At 31.8% G+C, this 25,147-nt stretch overlaps 2 long non-coding RNA genes across 2 annotated transcripts; one reads left to right on the top strand and one right to left on the bottom strand.

The window, feature by feature from the left end:
• The first annotated feature begins 922 nt into the window (after window positions 1–922).
• On the top strand, window positions 923–12,538 carry LOC109617396 (uncharacterized). Its single transcript, XR_010712984.1, has 5 exons — window positions 923–1,251; window positions 7,453–7,701; window positions 8,157–10,481; window positions 10,813–11,040; window positions 12,120–12,538. It is a non-coding gene; the product is annotated as an uncharacterized lncRNA (long non-coding RNA).
• Window positions 2,934–7,309, bottom strand: LOC136274564 (uncharacterized). The gene is made up of 3 exons (XR_010712985.1): window positions 5,875–7,309; window positions 4,173–4,212; window positions 2,934–3,062 (listed from the first exon to the last, which is right to left on the bottom strand). It is a non-coding gene; the product is annotated as an uncharacterized lncRNA (long non-coding RNA).
• Window positions 12,539–25,147: the final 12,609 nt, after the last annotated feature.

The following is a 25,147-nucleotide window of genomic DNA, read 5'->3' as shown; positions in this document are numbered from 1 at the left end:
TTTGCTTTCGCTTTGTCGGGGATGAGTAGAGAATGTTTTAATTCCTCTAAATTTAATCACTGAAAATAACAAACTACATGAACAAATGATAACATTCACTTAGCACTCCTCAGTTTTCGACAATCAAGTCCCGTCCACATTACAGATTTATAATTTCAAGTAAAGAATCAAACAAAAAGGTTAGTTTTTTTGTTAAAGTCAACGTTACACGGTTGCAATTGTGGAACAACACCCAAATACACAATTTTCAAGCATCTATCCTACTAAATAGAGATAAAAGCTCCCTTTTTATTATTCATTAATGATGGGTTTTTTTTTATCTTCTGCATATTGTTTTTGCAGTGTGTATAATCATGTAAGTTATAAACCTTTCCCTTTTCTTGTTGTAGAAGATATAAAGAATGGTACTCTTGATAAGCTAGAAAGGTAGTTAAACAATGGGTAGTTGAAACTAAAACCACGGAAAGATAAGAACATAAACTTTACAACATTCTTATAAAGCGTTTGGTAACATTAACATAAAGTGTGAACCTTCGTTCTGACGCGAGTTGTAAAAGAACTTAACAAAGTAGGTATGTAAAGACTTGCAATTGAATAACCTTCTGTACTTAATTACCCCCTCTGTCGTTGTGCATTTATATGCGTCTTTTATACGACTAGTTTTTTAGTACACTGGTATTGAAAAAATTAATAGTTGTACATGTGAATGTGTCATATCATTCAATGTTTTAACAACATCTATTTGCATAAGAATGAAATAATGAATATTAAGAAATGCTCATTTATTAAATCAAAAATTCTATTTATAACTATTTAAAGTACCAATGCATAAATTTCGTCTCTTGTTTAAACACACCATGAACCATTTTGAATTAAAGTTCTTTGTATGGGACAATACATTTAAATACAGTCGTCATTGCTAACAAGGAAGTGAAGCTAAACTGCGTAAAAAAGAGAAACATTTATTCTCATCATATCTCGGGTTCAAAATGAATTTTGAAACAGCCTGCTTCTTATTAACATTTTTCGCAACCATATGTTCCCAGTCTTTGTATGACACTAACCACCAGCAGCTTAGCGTTTTGAATAGAGGAAACAGCGGCGATGTTTTTCAATCATTACTTGATGAAACAGAGGACATCTTAAAGGAGACGATGTCTAAAATGCAAAGATGTGTTCACTTGGAAGAATTACGTTCAGTTGCTTACGAGGGTTTGCTAAAGATGTATAGCAAAGGACAATTTCCAAATGGTAAGATATATTAAAAGTGAATAATGTAAGTGCTCCATGATAATAGATACATGTAAGAGTAAATAAATGCATTTAACCTGTTGGATGTTTTTCATAGTTTCAGTACAGTGTTCGTAGTCTCGTTGTAGTCTATGTTTTAGATGTTCGTGACTTTAAAGGCATTTACTTCACCATAAAAAAAGTAAAATATATGCAGATTGATAAAGTATGCACATTAAAAGTCCAACATTCTTTATGTATGTAGACTCTTTTGTGGAAACCATTATTTTCTCATCAATTCATGGGTGTATTCTGATTGCAGTAGCTCAGATGTGAATGCCTCTGAATGTTTTGTTTACCTCTCGTCGAATCATTGTGTAAAATGCAAAATCAAAAATCTATTTTTCCAGTGACTAGTTAAAAATTAATTTACTAATATTTATACTCTTAGACTGAAATATAACTTTTTTAAAATGTTTGCCTTCACATGACTTATAGTATGTCCCAGGTCATTGTTTACGTCACATTTGGATGATTTTGATAAAAAAAAATCCACGTACTGTGAAAGAACTGCTCTTGAAATCGATGAAAGGTAAACTCTCTGAGATATCTTCATTCATTTGATATATTATCACTTTTACTACAAAAAAAATCACAGGAAGGAAAAACAGATTTCTTATTGAAAACTAAAATTTTAAATGTTGACATTGTTCTTCATTCGAAAGTCACTCGGAATATCTCCCACAATTTTTGAAGGTTATCATCGGGGTACTGTGTTTAATTTTAAAAAAAACACCATAGACTCCTTTATTTTTAGCCTGTATTAAAACCTGATAGTCTAAATGGGAGTTTCAAATAAAATCTTGAAAATTTATCATACTTTTGAATGAACATCGTGTGAGCCCTGAGGTATTGATAATTTTCTTGTTATTAAACAGAATGTTAATAGGGGAAATCTTTGAACAGAGAATATGGATGTAACCATCAAGTCGGGATGGGTTTAAGATAGGAATGGAACCCTTATCCAAGCATCTTTTATAGATGCGATGGATGAGGGTCATTTTCCGAATTAGCCGTAAGGCTACGAGGGTTTAAATGGAATATCGTGTGACACTTAGGCCCGTGTACCTTGTTTTAAAGTTTTTAAATAAAAAGTATTCACACCTGAGTGGTTCTCACACCTTGCTATATATACCCAATGCTGACCAGTGTCCGAGTCTATTTAAAGAATAAATTTAAAATTTCGTGTAATCAATTATTTCCAAATTTGTTGTCAAGCGGTGGGACTCAAACGACTTCATTTATTAATGTATTTAGATACAGTTGTTGATGGGAGGGTATTTAAACCCTCGTAGCCTTACGGCTCATTCGGAAAAGGACCCTCATCCATCGCATCTAAAAAAGATGCTTGGATAAGGGTTCCATTTTCCCTCATTGAGCCTCCAGGCTTTACTCTGGTTTAAATGGAATCTTTAAAAAAAATTTTGACAACAAATTTAGAAAATAAGTCACTGCACCGAAAAAATTAAAATAAAACCAAACATAGAAAAGATCAACACAACATTTATTCAACATACAAATATAAGCAATCATAAAGATACAATAATTATATTCAGAATATAATTACTTATATATATATATATATATATATATATATATATATATATATATATATATATATATATATATATATATATATATGTAATTTTTTCACTTTTCACTCAAGAATGTCCACACAAATGTCCGTGATCAAATATCAACACTTCCTGGGAAAATCATCACAGGGGTCACATCACCATCGGATCTGCTTAATCCGTTGAGGTCGAGGTAGTCTGAAGAACAGTGTCAGAAAAAGGATTTGATAATTCTCTCCTATAAAATGTATAAAATGTTTTTGCATTAGTCCAATTAGCAGTTTCAAGAATTTCCTTGAGCTGAACACCACCAGCAAATGCTGCTGAGGTTGAAGCACTTCTATAGGAATGAGCAGAAAATTTTTTATCATCAATACCGGATCTTTCTAAAACTTCTTTTAACCATCTAGCCACAGTGCATGTGGAAACTTCTTTGAAATAAATAATTTATTTGATTTCCGTTTTTCTTGTGTAATTTTTAAATATTCTTTCAAAGTGTGTAACACACAACAACTTTTATCTGGAAAAGAGCTGATCTTCACTTGTTGTATATCATGACCTGGTCTTGAATTTTTTGCAACTCATCAATTGTGAACACAACGTATTCACCGTGATTAGCCATTTGATTAATTTTTAAAGATACTAGAGTTTGAACTCTTTGTGCTGTTGTTAAAGCTATCAATGAAACTGTTTTTAATGTCAGAGTTTTTATATCCAAATTTTCTAATGGATATAATGATTTCAGATAATCAAGAACTTTACCAACATCCCATGTCATAGTATATTTAGGTTTGGGTCTCTTAACAATAAAAACTCCTCTCATAAATCTAATAATCATTGGATCTTCCGCAAATGAAAAATTACTACATACTGCTAAAGTCTGAACAATAGCTGCTTTATGTGCATTAATTGTATAATAAGAAAAATCATTTTCAGCTAAACCAGAAAGATAATTTATGATCTGGTCACAAGATGGTCGCATGGGATTAACTTTTCTCTGATTACACCAAATGACCCACTTATTCCAAATAAAATCATACTTTTTGTTTGTACTGGGTCTCCAGGAGTTTGTGATATATTTGATAGAGTTTTTTGATAATCCTTTACTTTTGAGTTTAGACCTGACACATGACATGCGAAAAGAAACAGTTTCCTTTTGTTTAAGGGATGTAATTGATTGTTGTGAGCTAGTCGCAGTAAGTCGGGAATTACTGGAAGTCGAGTAGGATTCCCTATTAACATTTCTAGTAGTTTTGGATACCAAGATTGAGTTCCCCATTTTGGCACAATCAGAATGGCTTGCCTCACCTTGTCTTCTTCCAACTTCTGAAGAACTTTTCCGATCAGACTGAAAGGAGGAAATATATAAGGTTTAAACTTAGTCCAGGAAATAGAAAATGCATCAGATGTGATTGCTAATGGATGTGGAAACCATGACACATAATTATCTATTTGTTTATTCAATCTGGAGGCAAAAAGATCTATGTCAGGATAAAATAATGCTTCACAGATATTCTCAAAAATAATTTCGTTTAATTTTCACTCTGTTGAATCACTAAATGATCTTGATAAATAATCTGCAGTAATATTGTTTTTTCCCGCTATGTGAACTGCTGAAACAATAATATTTCTTTCATCACACCACAGAAAAATAATTTCTTTTGCAATCTCAAGTAAAGATATTACAGAACCACCTTGATTATTTATGTAACTAACAGCTGAACTATTGTCAGATCTAATGCAAATGTGGTTATTACTCATCTTAGGACATAAACTTTGTAATGCAAATTTAACAGCTAATATTTCTAAAACATTTATGGAGATTCATTCTCAGACCATATTCCACTTGTATGAACTCCTTTTAAATTTGCACCCAACCAGCATTAGATGCATCTGTTTCTAAATATACATCAATTCTTGGATATCTTATCCATTTACCATTTTTCTCTTTAATATTATTTTTCCACCATAAGATTTCTGCTATTGATTCTTCACTCAATAAAATATGTCCCTCATAATCATTATTGGAGATTGTTAAAGCTCGGACTTTGTAACTATCTAAATATCTAAAATGTAGTGCTCCTAAATTAATTGCATTCAATGATGACGTGAAAAGACCAATGAGTTTTGCAACTTCCCTTATTGAATGTATTTTCCTGTTTCTTAATACTGATTCACATTTTGAAATTATTTTTTCAATCTTTTCATCAGGTAAATGAACCTTAAATTGAACAGAATAAATAATGTGTCCCAAATAACGAATTCTTGTTGATGGTGTTAACACAGATTTTTCCATATTTACACTAAATCCCAGATCATTCAACAATTTCACCAAAAATTCTGCATTAGATTTGCATGCATCAAAACTATTGGCTTCAATAAGAGAACCATCTATATAGTAAAAGGAAGAAATTCCTTGTTGTCGAAGATAAGCAAATACAGGTTTCATAATTTTTGTAAAAACTCTGGGTGCTGAAGCTAATCCAAATATTAGAGCATTACAATGATATAATATTCCATTCCAAATAAATTTCAAATACTTTCTATGATTTTTATTCACAGGTACTGACAAATAAGCATCTTTAAGATCAATGCTCACAAAAAATGAATTTCTTCTCACTGATGATAATACTGAGTCTAAAGTTTCCATTTTGAAATGGTGATACTGAATAAATTCATTTAATTTTTTGAGGTTTATGACAGGTCTGTATTTACCGTTCTTCTTTTCAACAATAAATATGTTTGAAATAAATTGTCCTGATTCATAATTTGAAACACTAATTGCTTTTTTAGACAACAAGTCCAATACCTCATTCTCAATAATCTCAAATTGTTCCTTATTAAAATTTATTGGCGTTGGTACTTTTCTCTGAAAAGGTTTACTCTCAAATTCTATGCTATATCCCATTATAGACTTTAATATCCAAGGATCTCTGGTTATTTCTTTCCATTTGACTAAATGGTTCGCTAAACCACATTCAGTAAAGGAAGGGTTCTTAAATTTACTTACATTTAGTACCCTTGGTAGCCTTTTCTTGGGGCTGCTCCCCTAAAGCCTCTTGAGCGGCTGGAACGTCCTAAACCCCTGTAGGTACTGGCCCTTCCTCTGAACCTCCCTCGGAAGTTTTTTGGAACACTGATATTTCTGAAATTTGATGAACTCTGGCCAGAAAGAAGTTGTTTGTTAATTTTCGATGCATCTGTTATTTCTTTCATTCTCTTAGTAACATCTGAAGGGAATAATGATTTCTCCTCAATCGGAGTTGAAGCCGAACAAAGTTGTTGGAATTTTTTATGCACATACGAGCGCAGAATGTATCTGCGTTTTACATTTGTCTCATACATTGCATTGCATGCAAGCGTTATAGCATCAGACACATACTTTTTTGCCTGCTTCATATCAAATTTGTTTTTCTTAAACATTTCTGCCAAATTAATCATAGGAACAATTGCTAAACCCAGATATTTTGTGCTTCTTGAATTGTTTTATCTCTCTGCTGAACATTAACATATAAATTGTTCCATATTTCTGAAATTTATGAGTGGTGGAACTAAATTTTTGCAGTTTTCGGGAACTTTTATTTCGTCAAGATATTTTGTTACATCTGCTTTCTGAGTGCAGTCCATTTTAATGAACATTGCCAAATTTTCCGACACTGGAGGACAAAATTTTGTCTCGTCTTCAAAAACCTTGGGCATTGGAAACTCACAACTCTCGTCATCAAATATGACCTCTGGGTCATTATCTATCGAAAAAAGATCACTCTGATCCATACCATTTAAATCATCTGAAAACGGAAAAATGTCCTCTACCGATTCCGTATTTATTGCGGAAGTGTACGCTTCCGGTTCATCAGTACTACTTTGCGTACTACTTCGCTTTAACGGTTCTGATAACATAGAATAGATTTGAGACAGGTTAAAGTCTACCTTTTATTGTTTCTTGGGCACGGGAACATCGTCCTGTTTTCTTTTATTTGAAACATTTTCTCTTTTCGTTGGACCTTTTCCTTTTTTGTTCTTTCCCGCTCCTTTACCAGGCCCATTATTGGTAGTGCCCCCGATGGATCCCGATGGAGCCACGGCACTACGGGTATTTGGTCTGTCCGTCTGACGTGTTTCCAAGACTTCGTCTTCAGAAGCGAATAGCTGAACATTATCAGCATTTTGTTTTTCGTCAGAACTAGAATCTGATAAATTTCTAGGCATTGTTAACTCGTAACAATCAGTGAAATGATTCAGTCAGCACGACGTACTGACACAGCACACGGGGCCTTTAACACGAAAGACTCGGACACTGGTCAGCATTGGGTATATATAGCAAGGTGTGAGAACCACTCAGGTGTGAATACTTTTTATTTAAAAACTTTAAAACAAGGTACACGGGTCTAAGTGTGACACGATATTCCATTTAAACCAGAGTAAAGCCTGGAGGTTCAATGAGGGAAAATATACTGTAGAGACTCTAGACCAACCAATAATGAAGTCAGACTCATTCAAAATCACAAATTATATCTAGTGAGCCTTTAAATGTTTGTAGCTTAAAGCCTTTTTTGCAAATAATTTTAGTTTTAAATGTGTTATTCAGATACAACAATAGATGAAATATGTACTCGATACCCAGATTTAATAATCAAAAGTCCAGAGGATTGTCACAGATATTACAACTGCTCTGGAGAGGATCCTGCACTTAGCAGCTGGATTCCCATGTACAACTTCTGGCCCTCTAAGTATAAACACGAGTGCCATTATCCATTCATGTTTTCTGACGAAACTCTTCAGTGTGAAAATTATACTAGCACAAATTGCGGGACAAGATATTTACCAGTTTGGGAATGTAAGTTTATAAATAAGACAATGCTTTTGAATTTGCTTAGATATTGTATTGCCTGTGGTTATTCAGTGCTTTAAAAATTGTTCATGGTAATACTATCCTTCATTTGTTTTTTTGTTTTTTTTGCCTATCTGTGTTTTATGAAAGGATATCTTGCCGGATTTGTTCCATGTTATGAAATATATAATTGTATCAGATGAAGGTTTTAAATAACTTGATATCCCTCGTTTTAAAGGGCGATACTTTAGGGTGCAAAACAAACTCTCACAATGCATTCCCTGCAAAGTAAGGGTTTATTTTATGATTAATACACATCCATTTAGAGGCTTTTCAGTGGGTTATCTTTTAAACAGCGAATAACCATTGATATTGGTTAGCCAATATGATTTTCTCTTTTATTATTATTGATAATTTGAATATCACAAAACATGTATAATAATTGATTATATTGTTTACAGGCCGATACTTTAGGTTACAATGTAAACTCTCGCATTGCATTCCCTGTGAAGTCAGGTATCCAAAATGCGAGGACAAAGAAGACGGTTTATGGCCACAACCTGAGAGAGGATTTTCACCCCAGTACATGATTTGCAAGGACAACAGAACAATAGAAACAGAATATTGCCCTGTAGACAATGTATGGAACGTTCAATCCTTCCCTTATATGGGACAATGTGTACATCTTTTTGCTATTCCGAATGATTACAACTCAAACGGCTACCTTCCATCATGCAACGGTAAAGCGGATGGAAACTACCAATACCGAGAGCGATGTGATGCTTACTATCAATGTGACAATGGAATTGCTTCTGCAGTGAAATGTCCCAATGGCACGGTGTTTGATTCTGCTAATAAAATATGTGCAGTAGGTGGAAAATGCTCTAAGTGAAGAACAAGGAACTCTCTGGGAGTAGCTTATTAAGATCTGGATGGGCGTGGATATTTTATTATGTATTGATTTCATTGAAATGATAATATCTGAAGTAAAATGCCAAAAAAACTTCAAGTATTCAAACTTTTAAGTTTAAATACATGGATGCGAGATTTTTATGTCTAAATGATAGTTTAACAAAACGTCATATCTATGAATGTAGGCAGAATTGATATGCAATATGTCTCTTTAATGTTTAGGTTTCATTTCTAAGTCGTTTATTGTCATTTATAAATTATGATATGACTTAATATGTAACGTATAAATTAGTAATAAGAAAAAATTGCCACATGCAACATTGCATTCCATGTTAACTCTTGACATTTCCTACTTGAAATGAAATCACCATATATTGAAAAGAATATGATTGACAGATATAAAAACGTTGTCTTGCATGATAAAAGACATACTGGTAGATGATTAATAGCCATGTACATTTAATTCTAGTATTTTTAAAATAACTCAATAAACAATTGAATATCTTTTTAAAAAAAAACGTAAAAAAAATAAAGACAAATTTGGAAACTATGAATTTCCTTAAGAGGGCTGGATGGTTGTATCAAATATAAGAAGCTGCCACAGAAAGGAGAGAGTCCTCTTTAGAGTACTAGTATATTGTTTTTTAGATTTTAATAATTAGATTATGTAAATATTTAGTTTTCAATACAAGAGATTTTCTTAGTCGAATTATTACATTTGTATTTCCCTACAAGTTACATCATGATGTTTTCTTGACTTGCATGGAATACTGATGATGGATACATTTTGTGCTGAATAAAACTGGCATTGCAGAAAAAAACAAGAGATAATCACAAAAGTTTTCCTTAAGATCATATATAACAGTTGTATGCGGCATTACCCCTCCTATGGTCGTCTAGTTCAGGTTCGTGTTTTGCATAGATTTAAGCCATTATTCGCTCATGATGTTCCTTCTTATTTAGTGTATGTTTGCCTATGTATGCTATTATTTATTTTTTATTTCTGTTGCTGTAAACCAAGATATAGTTACCTGTGCCCCCGATAAGCTATACAGGTGGTTAGACAATGGGTTCTAACCCACTGAGATACAAAAACATATTAAACTCCACAGCATTCTTATATAATGTTTGATTGTATTGATTCAAGTTTAAACTTTCGGTCTGACGCAATTCCAAGTTGTAAAAACGTATACAAAGAAAGTATGAAAAGACTTGCTATCGATTAATCTTTTATACTTAAATACACTATCCGTCGAGATGCATTTACAGAAATATATGCGCCTTTTTAAGACTATTTTCTAGATCAGTGATATTGAAAAATTTGAGGGTTATTGTTTTGACTGTGTCATTTTGTTATTAATTTTCAGACAACATCAATTGTATCAAAATGAAATTATGAATATAAGGAAATGCTTGTCTATTAAATCTTATATTTATAGCATGCATATATTTCGTTTCTTATGTAAATACAACACCATTTTGAATTAAAGTTCTTTGCATAAGTCAACACATTTAAGTATACCTGTACCACTTCACGATTGTCGTCATTGCTATCAACGAAGTGAATTTAAACTGCAAAAAGAGGAAGACATACTTTCATATCGGTTTGAAAATGAATTTTAAAACTGTCTGCTTCCTATTTACATATTTGACGAGCGTCTGTTCTCAGTTTTTGTATGAAACTAATTACCAGCAGCACAACATTTTGAATAGCAGAAGCAGGGACGTTGTTTTTCTCTCGGTACTTGATAAAACAGAAGATCTTTTAAAAGAGACAATGTCTAAAATGCAAAGGTGTGTAGACTTAGATGAACAGCGTGCAGTTGCTTACGAGGTCTTGCTAAAGATGTGTAACACAGGACAATTTCTAAATGGTAAGTTTTTAATGTTTTAAAGTATATATCAAAAATGCATTAATGATAGAAATAGGCAGAGAAAATTAAGATCATTTAATTGCATTATTTAAAGTTAACTAATTAAATAAGGCCGGAACATACCGTTATAACTCGAACCAACGACCCAGGAAGTTAGAACAAATTGAACACCAACCCTTTTTTCGTAGAAGTCAATTCATACTGATTTGAAATGTTGTCCCCAATTGGCGTCTATATGCGTATTTCAATAGGCTGTTAGTGAGCCTTTCAAAGCGTGTCGTTTACTGCCTTTTCAAGTTATTTTACTTTTAATTCATTATTTTTTACTTAGATAGGACAATAGATGAAATATGTACTCAATACCAAGATTTGATAATCAGAAGTCCAGTGGATTGTCACAGATATTACAACTGTTCTGGAGAGGATACGACACTTAGCTTTTGGCCCTCTAAGTATAAACACGAGTGCCACTATCCATTGATGTTTTCTGACGAAACTCTTCAGTGTGAACATTATACTAAAACAAACTGTGGGACTAGATATTCACCAACATGGGAATGTAAGTATACAATGTTTTTTTTAATTTGCATACATGTCTTATTGCGTTACTTTAAAATTATTCCTTGAAGATATTCAATGCGTCAAAATTGTTCTTTGTGTCTAAATGGTTTGCATTCTTTTTATTTCATTTGTCATGTGTTGTTTAGTATGGTGGCATATCTCTGCCTCTTTTGTGCAAGTAATTTTCTATCAAATATGTTGACATGCAAGATAGTTACATAAAAATCTTGAAAAAATCTAAAATATTGCCCAAAGTGACATTTAAGATGCTACCTATTTATGTCGACATGCAACCTATTTATGTTACCATGCAAGATAAATATGCTGACATGTTACTTTTTTATATCAACATACAAATTACTTATCTTCACATGCTACTTATTTATGTCAACATGCGTGTTGACATGCGAGAAACATGTAAATATGTTGACATGCAACTTTTAAGTTGCATATCAACATAACTTAAATGCATGCTGACATAAATATGTTGAATTGCATATCAACATATTTATCTTGCAAGTTAACATACATATGTTGCATGTTGACATAAATAAGTTGCATGCCAACATACGTATCTCACATATTAAAATAATAAAGTTGCATGTCGACATAAATAAGTAGCATCTAGTATCTTGCATGTCAAATAATGTTGGCGATATTTGAGATTTTTTGAGATTTTTTATATCTATTTGATTGCAATTTTCGTGCATGTAAACATAGATATGTTGCATGTTGAAATAACTATCTTGAATGTCAACATATTTAGCTTGCATGTCTACATATTTGATACACAAAAATAACTTGCACACAAGGGGCAGAAATATGCCATTATAATTAAAGGTCGATACTTAATACATGTAGTTTGCGAAGCAAACTAGTACATTGCATTCCGTGTGAGGTAAGGGGTTTTTATGATTAGCATACAATGTACATGTATTAGGAGGAAGGTTTTTCAGCAGGTTAATTTTTAAACAACAAATGGCTTTTTATATCGTTTACCCAATGTGAATTTTCTATTATTGTTGATACTGTAATAATTACCTGAATATATATCGTAATTGAATATATTATTTATAGGTCGATACTATAGGCATCAAAATAAATTCTCAAATTCCCATCCCTGTGAATTAAGGTATCCAAAATGTGAGGACAAAGAAAACGGTCTCTGGCCACAACCTGAAAAAAGATTTTCCCCCTATTACATGATTTGTAAGGACAATAGAACAATAGAAACAGGATACTGCCCAAAAGACAATGTATGGAACGTTCAATCTTTCCCTTATATGGGACAATGTGTACATCTTTTTGCTATTCCGAATGATGACAATTCACAAGGCTACCTCCCATCATGCAACGGTAAAGCGGATGGAAATTACCAATACCAAGAGCGATGTGATGCTTACTATCAATGTGACAATGGAATTGCTTCTGCAGTGAAATGTCCCAATGGCACGGTGTTTGATTCTGCTAATAAAATATGTGCAATAGGTGGAAAATGCTTGAAGTGAAGAACAAGGAATTCTCTGGGAGTAGCTTATTAAGATCTGGATGGGCGTAGATATTTTATTATGTATTAATTTCATTGAAATGATAAGATCTGTAGTACGTAAAATGCAAAAAACTTTAAGTATTCAAACTTTTAAGTTAAAATACATGTATATAAGATTTTTATGTCTAAATGATAGTTTATCAAAACGTCATATCTAGGAATTTAGGCAGAATTGATATGCAATATGTCTCTTTAAATTGGTAATGTTTCTTGAAACTAAGAAGGGCAATGTATAGGTTTCATTTCTAAGTCGTTTATTTTGATTTTAATTTTATAAATTATGATATGACTTAATATGTAACGTATAAATTGGTAATAAGAAAAAATGCCACATGCAACATAGCATTCCATGTTAACTCTTGACATTTCCTACTTGAAATGAAATCACCATACATTGAATAGAATTTGATTGAAAGATATAAAATCGTAGTCTTGCATGATAAAAGACATACTGGTATATGATTAATAGCCATGTATATTTAATTCTAGTATTTTTAAACATGAGTCAATAAACAATTGAATATCGTTTTAAAAAAAAAAAACAAATTGGATTAAAGACAAATTAGAATTATTGAAATTTTGAAACTGTTGATTTCCTTAAGTGGGCTCAAATATGAGAAGCCACCACAGAAAGGAGAGAGTCCTCTTTAAAATACTAGTATAGGAGAATATTCAATTTTACGCATTCTTATTTTTTTTTTTGGTGTGATGTTATTATGATATTCTACTGCCCCCCCCCCTTCATCCATAGTTGATTGTTTTTAGATTTTAACATTTGGATTATATAAGTATTTAGTTTTCAATACTATAGATTTTCTTATTCGAATTAGTACATTTGTATTTCCCTACAAGTTGCATCATGAATATGCTTTTTCTCGACTTGCATTGAATATTGATGATGGATACATTTTGTACTGAATAAAACTGGCATTACAGAAAAAAACAAAAAAAACAAGACATAATCACAAAAGTTTTCCATAAGATCATATATTACAGTTTTATGTGGCATTATCCCTCCTATGGTCGTCTAGTTCAGGTTCGTGTTTTGCATAGATTTAAGCCATTATTCGCTCATGATGTTCCTTCTGATTTAATGTATGTTTGCCTATGTGTACGTGCAATTATTTTTTTTTTTGATTTCTGTTGCTGTAAACCAAGATATAGTTACTTGTGCCCCAGATAAGCTGAATAGGTAGTTAGACAATGGGTTCTAACCCACTGAGAGACAAAAACATATGAAACTCCACAGCATTCTTATATAATGTTTGGTTGTATTGATTCAAGTTTAAACTTTCGGTCTGGCGCAATTCCAAGTTGTAAAAACGTATACAAAGAAAGTATGAAAAGACTTGCTATCGAATAATCTTTTATACTTAAATACACTCTCCGTCGAGATGCATTTACAGAAAAGTATGCGCCTTTTTAAGACCATTTTCTACCACAGTGATATTGAAAAATTTGAGGGTTATTGTTTTGACTGTGTCATATTGTTATAAATTTTCAGATAACATCTAATTGTATCATAATGAAATTATGAATATAAGGAAATGCTTGTCTATTAAATCTTATATTTATAACATGCATATATTTCGTTTCTCATGTAAATACGACACCATTTTGAATTAAAGTTCTTTGCATAAGTCAATACATTTAAGTATACCTGTACCACTTCACGATTGTCGTCATTGCTATCAACGAAGTGAATTTAAACTGCAAAAAGAGGGAGACATAGTTTCATATCGGTTTGAAAATGAATTTTAAAACTGTCTGTTTCTTATTTAAATATTTGACGAGCGTCTGTTCTCAGTTTTTGTATGAAACTAATTACCAGCAGCACAACATTTTGAATAGAAGAAGCAGGGACGTTGTTTTTCTCTCGGTACTTGATAAAACAGAAGATCTTTTAAGAGAGACAATGTCTAAAATGCAAAGGTGTGTAGACTTAAGTGAAGTGCGTGTAGTTGCTTACGAGGGCTTGCTAAAGATGTGTAGCACAGGACAATTTCTAAATGGTAAGTTTTTAATTTTTTAAAGAATATATTAAAACTGCTTTAATGATTGAAATAGGCAGAGAAAATTAAGATCATTTAATTGCATTATTTAAAGTTCACTAATTAAATAAGACCGGTACATACCGTTGTAACTCGAACCAACGACCCATGAAGTTAGAACAAATTGAGAACCCAGGTTTTTATCGTATAAGTTAATTCATACTGATTTGAAATGTTGTCCACAATTGGCGTCTATAGGCGTATTTCAATAGGTTGTGAGTGAGCCTTTAAATACGTGTCGTTTACTGCCTTTTCAAGTTATTTTACGTTTAATTCATTAATTTTTACTTAGATAGGACAATAGATGAAATATGTATTCGATACCCAGATTTGATAACCAGAAGTCCAGAGGATTGTCACAGATATTACAACTGTTCTGGAGAGGATACGACACTTAGCTTTTGGCCCTTTAAGTATAAACACGAGTGTCATTATCCATTGATGTTTTCTGACGAAACTCTTAAGTGTGAACATTATACTGAATCAAACTGTGGGACTAGATATTCACTAACATGGGAATGTAAGTATACAATGTTTTTTTAATTTGCATACATGTCTTATTGCGTTACTTTAAAATTATTCCTTGAAGATATTCAATGCGTTAAAGTTGTTCTTTGTGTCTGAATGGTTTGCTTCTCTTTTTATTTCATTTGTCATATGTTGATTAGTATGGTGGCATATCTCTGCTCTTTTGTGCAAGTTATTTACTATCAAATATTTTGACATGCAAGATAGTTACCTAAAAATCTTGAAAAAATCTAAAATATTGCCCAAAGTGACTTTCAAGATGCTACTTATTTATGTCGACATGCAACCTATTTATGTTACCATGCAAGATAAATAAACTGACATGCAACTTATTTATATCAGCATACAACTTACTTATGTTTACATATGCATGCTACTTATTTATGTCAACATGCATGTTGACATGCGAGATACATGTAAATATGTTGACATACAACTTTAAAGATGCATATGAACATAACTAAAATGTATGTTGACATAGATATGTGGAATTGCATGTCAACATATTTATCTTGCAAGTTAACATACATAAGTTGCATGTTGACATAAATAAGTTGCATGCCAACATACGTATCTCGCATGTTAAAATAATAAAGTTGCATGTCGACATAAATAAGTAGCATCTAGTATCTTGCATGTCAAATAATGTTGGCGATATTTGAGATTTTTTGAGATTTTTTATATCTATTTGATTGCAATTTTCGTGCATGTAAACATAGATATGTTGCATGTTGAAATAACTATCTTGAATGTCAACATATTTAGCTTGCATGTCTACATATTTGATACACAAAAATAACTTGCACACAAGGGGCAGAAATATGCCATTATACTTAAAGGTCGATACTTAATACATGTAGTTTGCGAAGCAAACTAGTACATTGCATTCCGTGTGAGGTAAGGGGTTTTTATGGTTAGCATACATGTATTAAGAGGAAGGTTTTTCAGCGGGTTGATTTTGAAACAACAAATGGCTTTTAATATCGTTTACCCAATGTGAATTTTCTATTATTGTTGATACTGTAATAATTACCTGAATATATATCGTTATTGAATATGTTATTTATAGGTCGATACTTTAGGCTAAGTAAATTCTCTAGTTCCTCTCCCTGTGAATTAAGGTATCCAAAATGTGAAGTCAAGGAAAACGGTATCTGGCCACAACCTGAAAAAAGATTCTCCCCCTATTACATGATTTGTAAGGACAACAGAACTATAGAAACAGGACGATGCCCAGGCGACAAAGTATGGGGGCCTACAGCCTTTCCTTATAAAGGACAATGTGTAGGTATTTTTGCTGTTCCAAAAGATTATAATCCAAACGGTTTACTTCCATCATGCAACGGAGAAACGAATGGAAATTACCAATATAAAGAGCGATGCGATGGATATTATAAATGCGACAATGGAATTGCTTTTGCAGTGAAATGTCCGAATGGCATGCTGTTTGATTCTGCTAATAAAACCTGTGCAGTTGGAGGAATATGCATCTATTGATGAACAAGGAATACTTTGGGAGTGGCTTATTGAGCTTTTCATTGGCGTGGACTTGTAATGTATAAATTTCATCATGATTTAATGATCCGTATTGAAATACATTAAAAACTAGTATTTAAACTAAAAATCTAAAATAAATAGAGTTTTAATTTCTTTATGCCAAAAACAAAATATCTTAAATTTAACAATTTAGGTAATTTGTTGAACACCAAGCCTCCTTGAATTGGCAGTAATACATTAAAACTTAAATAAGAACATGTTTTGATTAAATTTCAAATGCCGTTTATTTTGATTTAGAAATGTACATGTGATCTGACTTAAAAGCGCTGGGTTGTTCTGGCCATTTATACACTATATCAATCTCCTTAAAAAGAAAAGTTCTGTATAAATATAAAGCAAATATAAAGCAAAGCAAGAAAAATATGATTTGTTTATTATTATTTAAAATGCTAGGTTTTTGCTACAAACATCATATCTAAAATGTAAAGTATGACATTGCACTACAGTGTTACACCTCACACCCCTTACCTGAAAAAAAATCACCATGTATTGAATAGAATATGATTAAATATTTTTGAAAACCGTAGTTTTACATGAAAAAAGACATATTAGTAGTTAACAAATGACCAAGATCATTAAATACTAGTACTATAAATAGATTATTCAATTAAAAATTGAAAATATTTTAAACGGCAGAATAAAAACATAATTATTAGAAGCCAATGTTTTCCCTTAAACGTAAAACGACTTCTGATTCATTTTTGAGTATGTTGTATTACGAACATTTTATTCGTCCCTTCACCGATTAGTTTATCGTTTTAAGGTATTAACATTTGAACTTCTTTTTTTTGGTATTACTCTACAAGTTATATCATGAATAAGTTCTTCTTGACTTGCAGAGAATTCCGGCAATAGATACATGCACTAGCTATTTTATTAGTATACATCAACACCTCTCTCTGTAGGAGTTTTAAATATGTTATAAAATTTGGTATCTATATTGTATTGTGAACGAGTAAGCTTATCAATGTAAGTGTGTTAATTTTAAAGAACCTGATTAAAAATTTGTTATTTGTTTTGTATATGCTTTAGTCACATATTTTTGCATGAAGTTTTTTTTTAAAACACACCGGGTACTTAAATACGAAACAGACAAGCTTAAAACAAAATCAGCAGCCTCTTTTGCAAAATCAACAAACACCAATGCAAAACAAACGATCACAGATGCAAAAAAATATAAAGGAAAAAATATGACCAGGAAATTGTTTTCATCAATGCACGTAATCCTATAGAAAAATTATTGTAGTAGATGATTAGGCCATACATGTACGACCAAAATCTGCGCGGGAAGAACAGATAAACTATCCGGTCAATTTACTTTATATTTTGCACAATGATTACTCATACGTTGACCTTTTACTGAAAAAAATAAAAGAAATTGCATTTTTGAAACATTCTTCCCAAAGATTCCTTTATAATGTTTATTATATATTAACAGGGTTTTGGTGTAAATTGAGAAGAGGATTCAAAGACACACGCTCTATTTTCATGGTTTTGCCCTTTGTTTCCACAATTAAGAATTCCCTTTCCATATTAATGATTTTGTGTAGCAAGTCTGTTTGATTTGGCCCAGTGGTTCCAGAGAAGAAGTCAAACAATGTGAAAAGCTTCCGAACAGACGGAAAGAGAGACAGACGGGCAGACAGATGGGCGGACAACAGGTGATCAGAAAGATCACTTGAACTTTCGTTTGATGTGAGCTAAAAAACTTATACAAAGGATGTAAGAAAAGACTTGTGATGAATTAAGGAGGACGACTATAGTTTTCGTTGTGCATGTTATGCGCATTCTTGTAAAATACAATGAATTAATGAATTTGTTTTCGGAGTCATTAATAAAATTGAACACAGTAAACAAAATACAGATAAAAAGTTTTTAATTTCTTAATGAAAATTTTATTTATAAAACGATTTTATGATGTTTTAATAAAATAAAGTTTTGTAAGAATGTGTTTATAAGAAATAGCATAAAAGAAAAAGTAAAAATCGTACGCTGTTGAAAATCTAAACACAGAATAATGTTATCCTTGGGGGTATTTTTCTAAATATTTGAATGAATCCGTTGTATCTATCTAAATTTGTAATACTCCAAATATAAAGCAAAAATTCGGTGCACTTTAATATTTTGAGATGTCCCCCACTGAAAACCGAACGGTAAAATTAAATATTTTTACACATAAGGTGGAAAATTATAATACCAATCACATATTACAATTTGAGAAAATAATCTATTGCACTATTTTTTTAATCATCTTCAAATTGCGGAAAATTACGATTTCCTATATATTCCTATAATTAAGTACCTGTATTTTGAGATGGCCCCTAAAGAGAATCAGACGGTCGATGTCGATTTTCTCGATATTCCGCAGATAAACTAGAGTTGGTGTAAATTACATATGGTTAAAAAATGAAGAGTTTTGCTGTTGTAGTTTTTCCGCAACCCCCTCCCCCCTCAAATCGGCAACCTTAAACCACCTTTAAATAGTACACTCTATGTCGAGATGCATTTACATGCGTCTTTTGTACAGCTAGTTTTTTAAGTTCTGTAATAATGACAATGTAACATTGTAAATAGGACGATTATATTATTACATGTTTCAACAACATATATCTCTTTAATAATGAAATGTTTATTTGTTTAATCAAAATTATATGTATACCCAATTGAAGTACCAACGCATAAATTTATCGCTCGTGTAAACACACCGTCATTTTGAATTAAAGTTCTTTGTCTAGGGCAATACATTTTTGAATAGCTCTTTTTGCATTGCTCACAAGGAAGTGACGTTAAACTGCGTAAAAAAGGGAACAAATATCTTCGTTTTGGATTAAAAATGAATTTCAAAACAGTCTGTTTCTTATTAACATATTTGACAAGCATCTGTTCTCAGTCTTTGTATGATACTTTTTACCAGCAGCACAATGTTTTGAATAGAGGAAACAGTGAAGTTGTTTTTCAATCATTACTTGATGAAACCGAGAACAATTCAAAAGAGACAATGTCAAAAATGCAGATATGTTTTGACATGGAAGAAATACGTTCAGTTGCTTATGAGTGTTTGTTGAAGATGTATAGTAAAGGACAATTTCCAAATGGTAAGTTTCTTTTTTCTTTACAAAACTGTTACAACGTAAATACAGGAACAAGAATAATTAAAGCATTTGATTAAAGGATTTTCCAAATAATTTCAGTTGTTTCGTTTTGATTTATGCTTTTGCATGCACGTAACTTTAAAGATCTTTACTTAACCATTAATAAAAATTAAAAAACAACCAGACAAACAACACACGCAAGTCTAAATGTTTTAAATGCATATAGATAATGTTTAGCGGGAACCAATATTTTTCTTTAGTTCATGATTATATTCTGATTGCGGTAGCTCGGGCGTAAATCCCTTCAAATGTATTGTTCACCTCTCGTCGAATCCTTTGCAATTCTTACAAACTAAATTTTAAATATGAAAATTGAGTATCTTACTTTTTCATATACTATCCACAATTTAATTTTATTATAGTATATATTCATTGACTGAAAAAAATTGTTTCATCATCGAATGACGTATAATAGAACAATAGGCAGAGTAAATATGAGACCATTTAGTTGTATCAGCCACGTGAAACTAAGAAACAGACGGTCAAATCGGGATTAGTCTATTTTTATAATTCTCAGACCGGAACATACTGCAACTATATGTAGCGACTTAAGTCTAGAAAGACATGAAATCATCACACATATAACGCAAACCCCTTATTCAAAAGGACAAGTCATGCTGTTTTGAAACATGGTCTTCCAAAAAGATTCTGCAATGCATTAATTCGGTAGGTTGTGGTCTAGTCTCTCAATGCACATTGTTCACTGTTTTTTTAAGTTTTTTTTTTTATTTATTATGTTATTCAGATACAACAATAGATGAAATATGTACTCGACACCCAGATTTAATAATCAAAAGTCCAGAGGACTGTCACGGATATTACAACTGTTCTGGAGAGGTCCTGCACTTAGCAGCACGATTCCCGTGTACAACTTGTGGCACTCTAAGTATAAACACGAATGTCATCTATTTATGTTTTCTGACGAAACTCTTCAGTGTGAAAATTATACTGATACAAACTGTGGGACAAGATATTCACCTACGCTGGAATGTAAGTATACAATGAATTCATATAACTATCTTATTGCTCAGCTATATTGATATCTTAAGATTTTCCGATACTTTTCAGTATAAAATCATGTAATCCTAATCGTTACTTACTTGTGTTTGATATCGTTTACCTTATTTTATTGAATGAATATTTTTTTTAATTCCTTTCATGTAACAAAATATCTAATGTATCTATTAATGATTTTAAGTAACTAAAAAATAATCCTATTTTCGAAGGTCGATACAATAGGTTGCAATGCAAACGCTCACATTGCACCCCTTGTGAAGTAACGTATCCAAAATGCGAGGACAAAGATGATGGCTTATGGTTACAGCCTGAAAAAGAATTTTTGCCCTGGTATATGATCCACAAGGACAATAGAACAATAGAAACTGGACACTGCTCTCTAGACAATATATGGGGCGTTCGATCATTTCCTTATATGCGACAATGTGTACATCTTTTTTCTAATTCCGAAGGAGTACAATTCAAACGGCTACCTCCAATCGTGCGACGGTAAAGCCGATGGAAACTACCAATACCAAGAGCGATGTGATGCTTACTATCAATGTGACAATGGGATTGCTTCTGCAGTGAAATGTCCCAATGGCACGGTGTTTGATTTTGCTAATGAAATATGTGCAGTAGATGGAAAATGCTTGAAGTGAAGAACAAGGAATTCTCTGGGGGTAGCTTATTAAATTCTGGATGCGCGTGGCTATTTTATTATGTATTGAATTCATTGAAATGATAATATCTGTAGTAAAATGCAAAAAAAACTTTAAGTATTCAAACTTTTAAGTTAAAATACATGTAAGATTTTTATGTCTAAATGATAGTTTAGCAAAACGTCATATCTATGAATGTAGGCAGAATTGATATGCAATATGTCTCTTTAATTTAGCAATTGTTTCTTAAAACTAAGAAGAGCAATGTTTAGGTTTAATTTCTAATTCGTTTATTTTCATTTAAAAATTATGATATGACGTAATATGTAACGTATAAATTAGTATAAATTAGTAAGAAGAAAAATTGCCACATGCAACATTGCATTCCATGTTAACTCTTGACATTTCCTACTTGAAATGAAATCACCATATATTGAATAGAATATGATTGACAGATATAAAAACGTTGTCTTGCATGAAAAAGACATACTGGTATATGATAAATAGCCATGTACATTTAATTCTTGTATTTTAAACATAACTCAATAAACAATTGAATATCTTTTTAAAAAAACGTAAAAAAATAAAGACAAATTAGGAAACTATGGATTTCCTAAAGAGGGCTGGATGGTTGCATCAAATATAAGAAGCCGCCACAGAAAGAAGAGAGTCCTCTTTAGAGTACTAGTATAGGAGAACATTCAAATTTTATGCATTCATGATTCTTATTTTTTGGTTTGACGTTATTATAATGTTCTACTGTCCCCCCCCCCCCCCTCCTTCATCCATAGTTGATTGTTTTTTAGATTTTAATAATTGAATTATATAAATATTTAGTTTTCAATACTATAGATTTTCTTATTCGAATTAGTACATTTGTATTTCCCTACAAGTTACATCATGATGTTTTCTTGACTTGCATGGAATACTGATGATGGATACATTTTGTACTGAATAAAACTGGCATTACAGAAAAAAAAAACAAGAGAGAATCACAAAAGTTTTCCTTAAGATCATATATAACAGTTTTATGCGGCATTACCCCTCCTATGGTCGTCTAGTTCAGGTTCGTGTTTTGCATAGATTTAAGCCATTATTTGCTCATGATGTTCCTTCTTATTTAGTGTATGTTTGCCTATGTGTACATGCAATTATTTATTTTTTATTTCTGTTGCTGTAAACCAAGATATAGTTACCTGTGCCCCCGATAAGCTATACAGGTGGTTAGACAATGGGTTCTAACCCACTGAGAGACAAAAACATACTAAACTCCACATGTTTGGTTGTATTGATTCAAGTTTAAACTTTCGGTCTGACGCAATTCCAAGTTGTAAAAACGTATACAAAGAAAGTATAAAAAGACCTGCTATCGATTAATCTTTTATACTTAAATACACTCTCCGTCGAGATGCATTTACAGAAATATATGCACCTTTTTAAGACTTTTTTCTAGCACAGTGATATTGAAAAATTTGAGGGTTATAGTTTTGACTGTGTCATATTGTTATAAATTTTCAGACAACATCAATTGTATCAAAATTAAATTATGAATATAAGGAAATGCTTGTCTATTTAATCTTATATTCATAACATGCATATATTTCGTTTCTTATGTAAATACAACACTATTTTGAATTAAAGTTCTTTTCATAAGTCAATACATTTAAATATACCTGTACCACTTCACAATTGTCGTCATTGCTATCAACGAAGTGAATTTAAACTGCAAAAAGAGGGAGACATACTTTCATATCGGTTTGAAAATGAATTTTAAAACTGTCTGCTTCTTATTTACATATTTGACGAGCGTCTGTTCTCAGTTTTTGTATGAAACGAATTACCAGCAGCACAACATTTTGAATAGAAGAAGCAGGGACGTTGTTTTTCTCTCGGTACTTGATAAAACAGAAACTCTTTTAAAAGAGACAATGTATAAAATGCAAAGGTGTGTAGACTTAAATGAACAGCGTGCAGTTGCTTACGAGGTCTTGCTAAAGATGTATAGCACAGGACAATTTCTAAATGGTAAGTTTTTAATTTTTTAAAGTATATATTAAAACTGCTTTAATGATAGAAATAGGCAGAGAAAATTAAGATCATTTAATTGCATTATTTAAAGTTCACTAATTAAATAAGACCGGTACATACCGTTGTAACTCGAACCAACGACCCATGAAGTTTGAACAAATTGAACACCCATGCACGCATTTTTCGTATAAATCAATTCATACTGATTTGAAATGTTGTCCCCAATTGGCTATTATATGCGTATTTCAATAGGCTGTGAGTGAGCCTTTCAATGCGTGTCGTTTACTGCCTTTTTAAGTTATTTTACTTTTAATTCATTAATTTTTACTCAGATAGGACAATAGATGAAATATGTACTCGATACCCAGACTTGATAATCAGAAGTCCAGAGGATTGTCACAGATATTACAACTGTTCTGGAGAGGATCCTGCATTTACCGGCATGTACAATAATTGGCCCTCTCAGTATAAATACGAGTGTCATTATCCTTTGATGTTTTCTGACGAAACTCTTCAGTGTGAACATTATACTAAAACAAATTGCGGGACTAGATATTCACCAACATGGGAATGTAAGTATACAATGTTTTTAAATTCGAATATATTTTATTGCGTTATCTTAAAATTCCTTTGTGTCTAAATGGTTTGCTTCTCTTTTTATTTAATTTGTCATATGTGGTTTATTATAATGGTGGCATATCTCTGCATGTATGTTGACATACAATTCAATATATCTATGTCGACGTGCATCTTAGGTATGTTGATTTGCAAATTATAAGTTGCATGTCAACATATTTATCTTGCATGTCAACATGCATGTTGACATTCGTATCTCGCATGTTAAAATAGATAAGTTGCATGTCTACAAATATAAGTAGCATCTAGTATCTTGGATTTCAACCAATGTTTGCGATTTTTGAGATTTTTTGAGATTTTTATAGCTATTTGATTGCAATTTTCATGTATGTCAACATAGTTATGTTGCATGTTGACATAACTATATTGCATGTTAAAATATTTAGCTTGCATGTCTACATATTTCATAAAAAAATAACTTGCACACAAGAGGCAGAAATATGCCACATTACTTTAAAATCGATACTTAATACATGTAGTTTGCAAAGCAAAGTAGTGCATTGCATTCCATGTGAGGTAAGGGATTTTTATGGTTAACATACATGTATAAAGAGATAGGTATTATCAGCGGGCTAATTTTTTAAACAACAAATGACTTCTTCTATCGTTTACCTAATGTGATTTTTCTATTATTACTGATTATATAATAATTACCTTAATATGAATGATAATTTAATACATTATTTATAGGTCGATACTATAGGCTGCAATGTAGAGCCTCGAGTTGCTATCCCTGTGAATTAAGGTATCCAAAATGTGAGGACAAAGAAGACGGTTTATGGCCACAACCTGAAAAAAGATTTTCCCCATATTACATGATTTGTAAGGACAACAGAACTATAGAAACAGGACGATGCCCAGGCGACAAAGTATGGGGGCCTACAGCCTTTCCTTATAAAGGACAATGTGTAGGTATTTTTGCTGTTCCAAAAGATTATAATCCAAA

This window comes from Magallana gigas, chromosome 4 (assembly GCF_963853765.1).
Source record: "Magallana gigas chromosome 4, xbMagGiga1.1, whole genome shotgun sequence".
Classification (NCBI taxonomy): Eukaryota; Metazoa; Mollusca; class Bivalvia; order Ostreida; family Ostreidae; genus Magallana; species Magallana gigas.
Note: the sequence above shows the minus strand (reverse complement) of the source record. Positions and strands in the feature narration are given on the sequence as shown.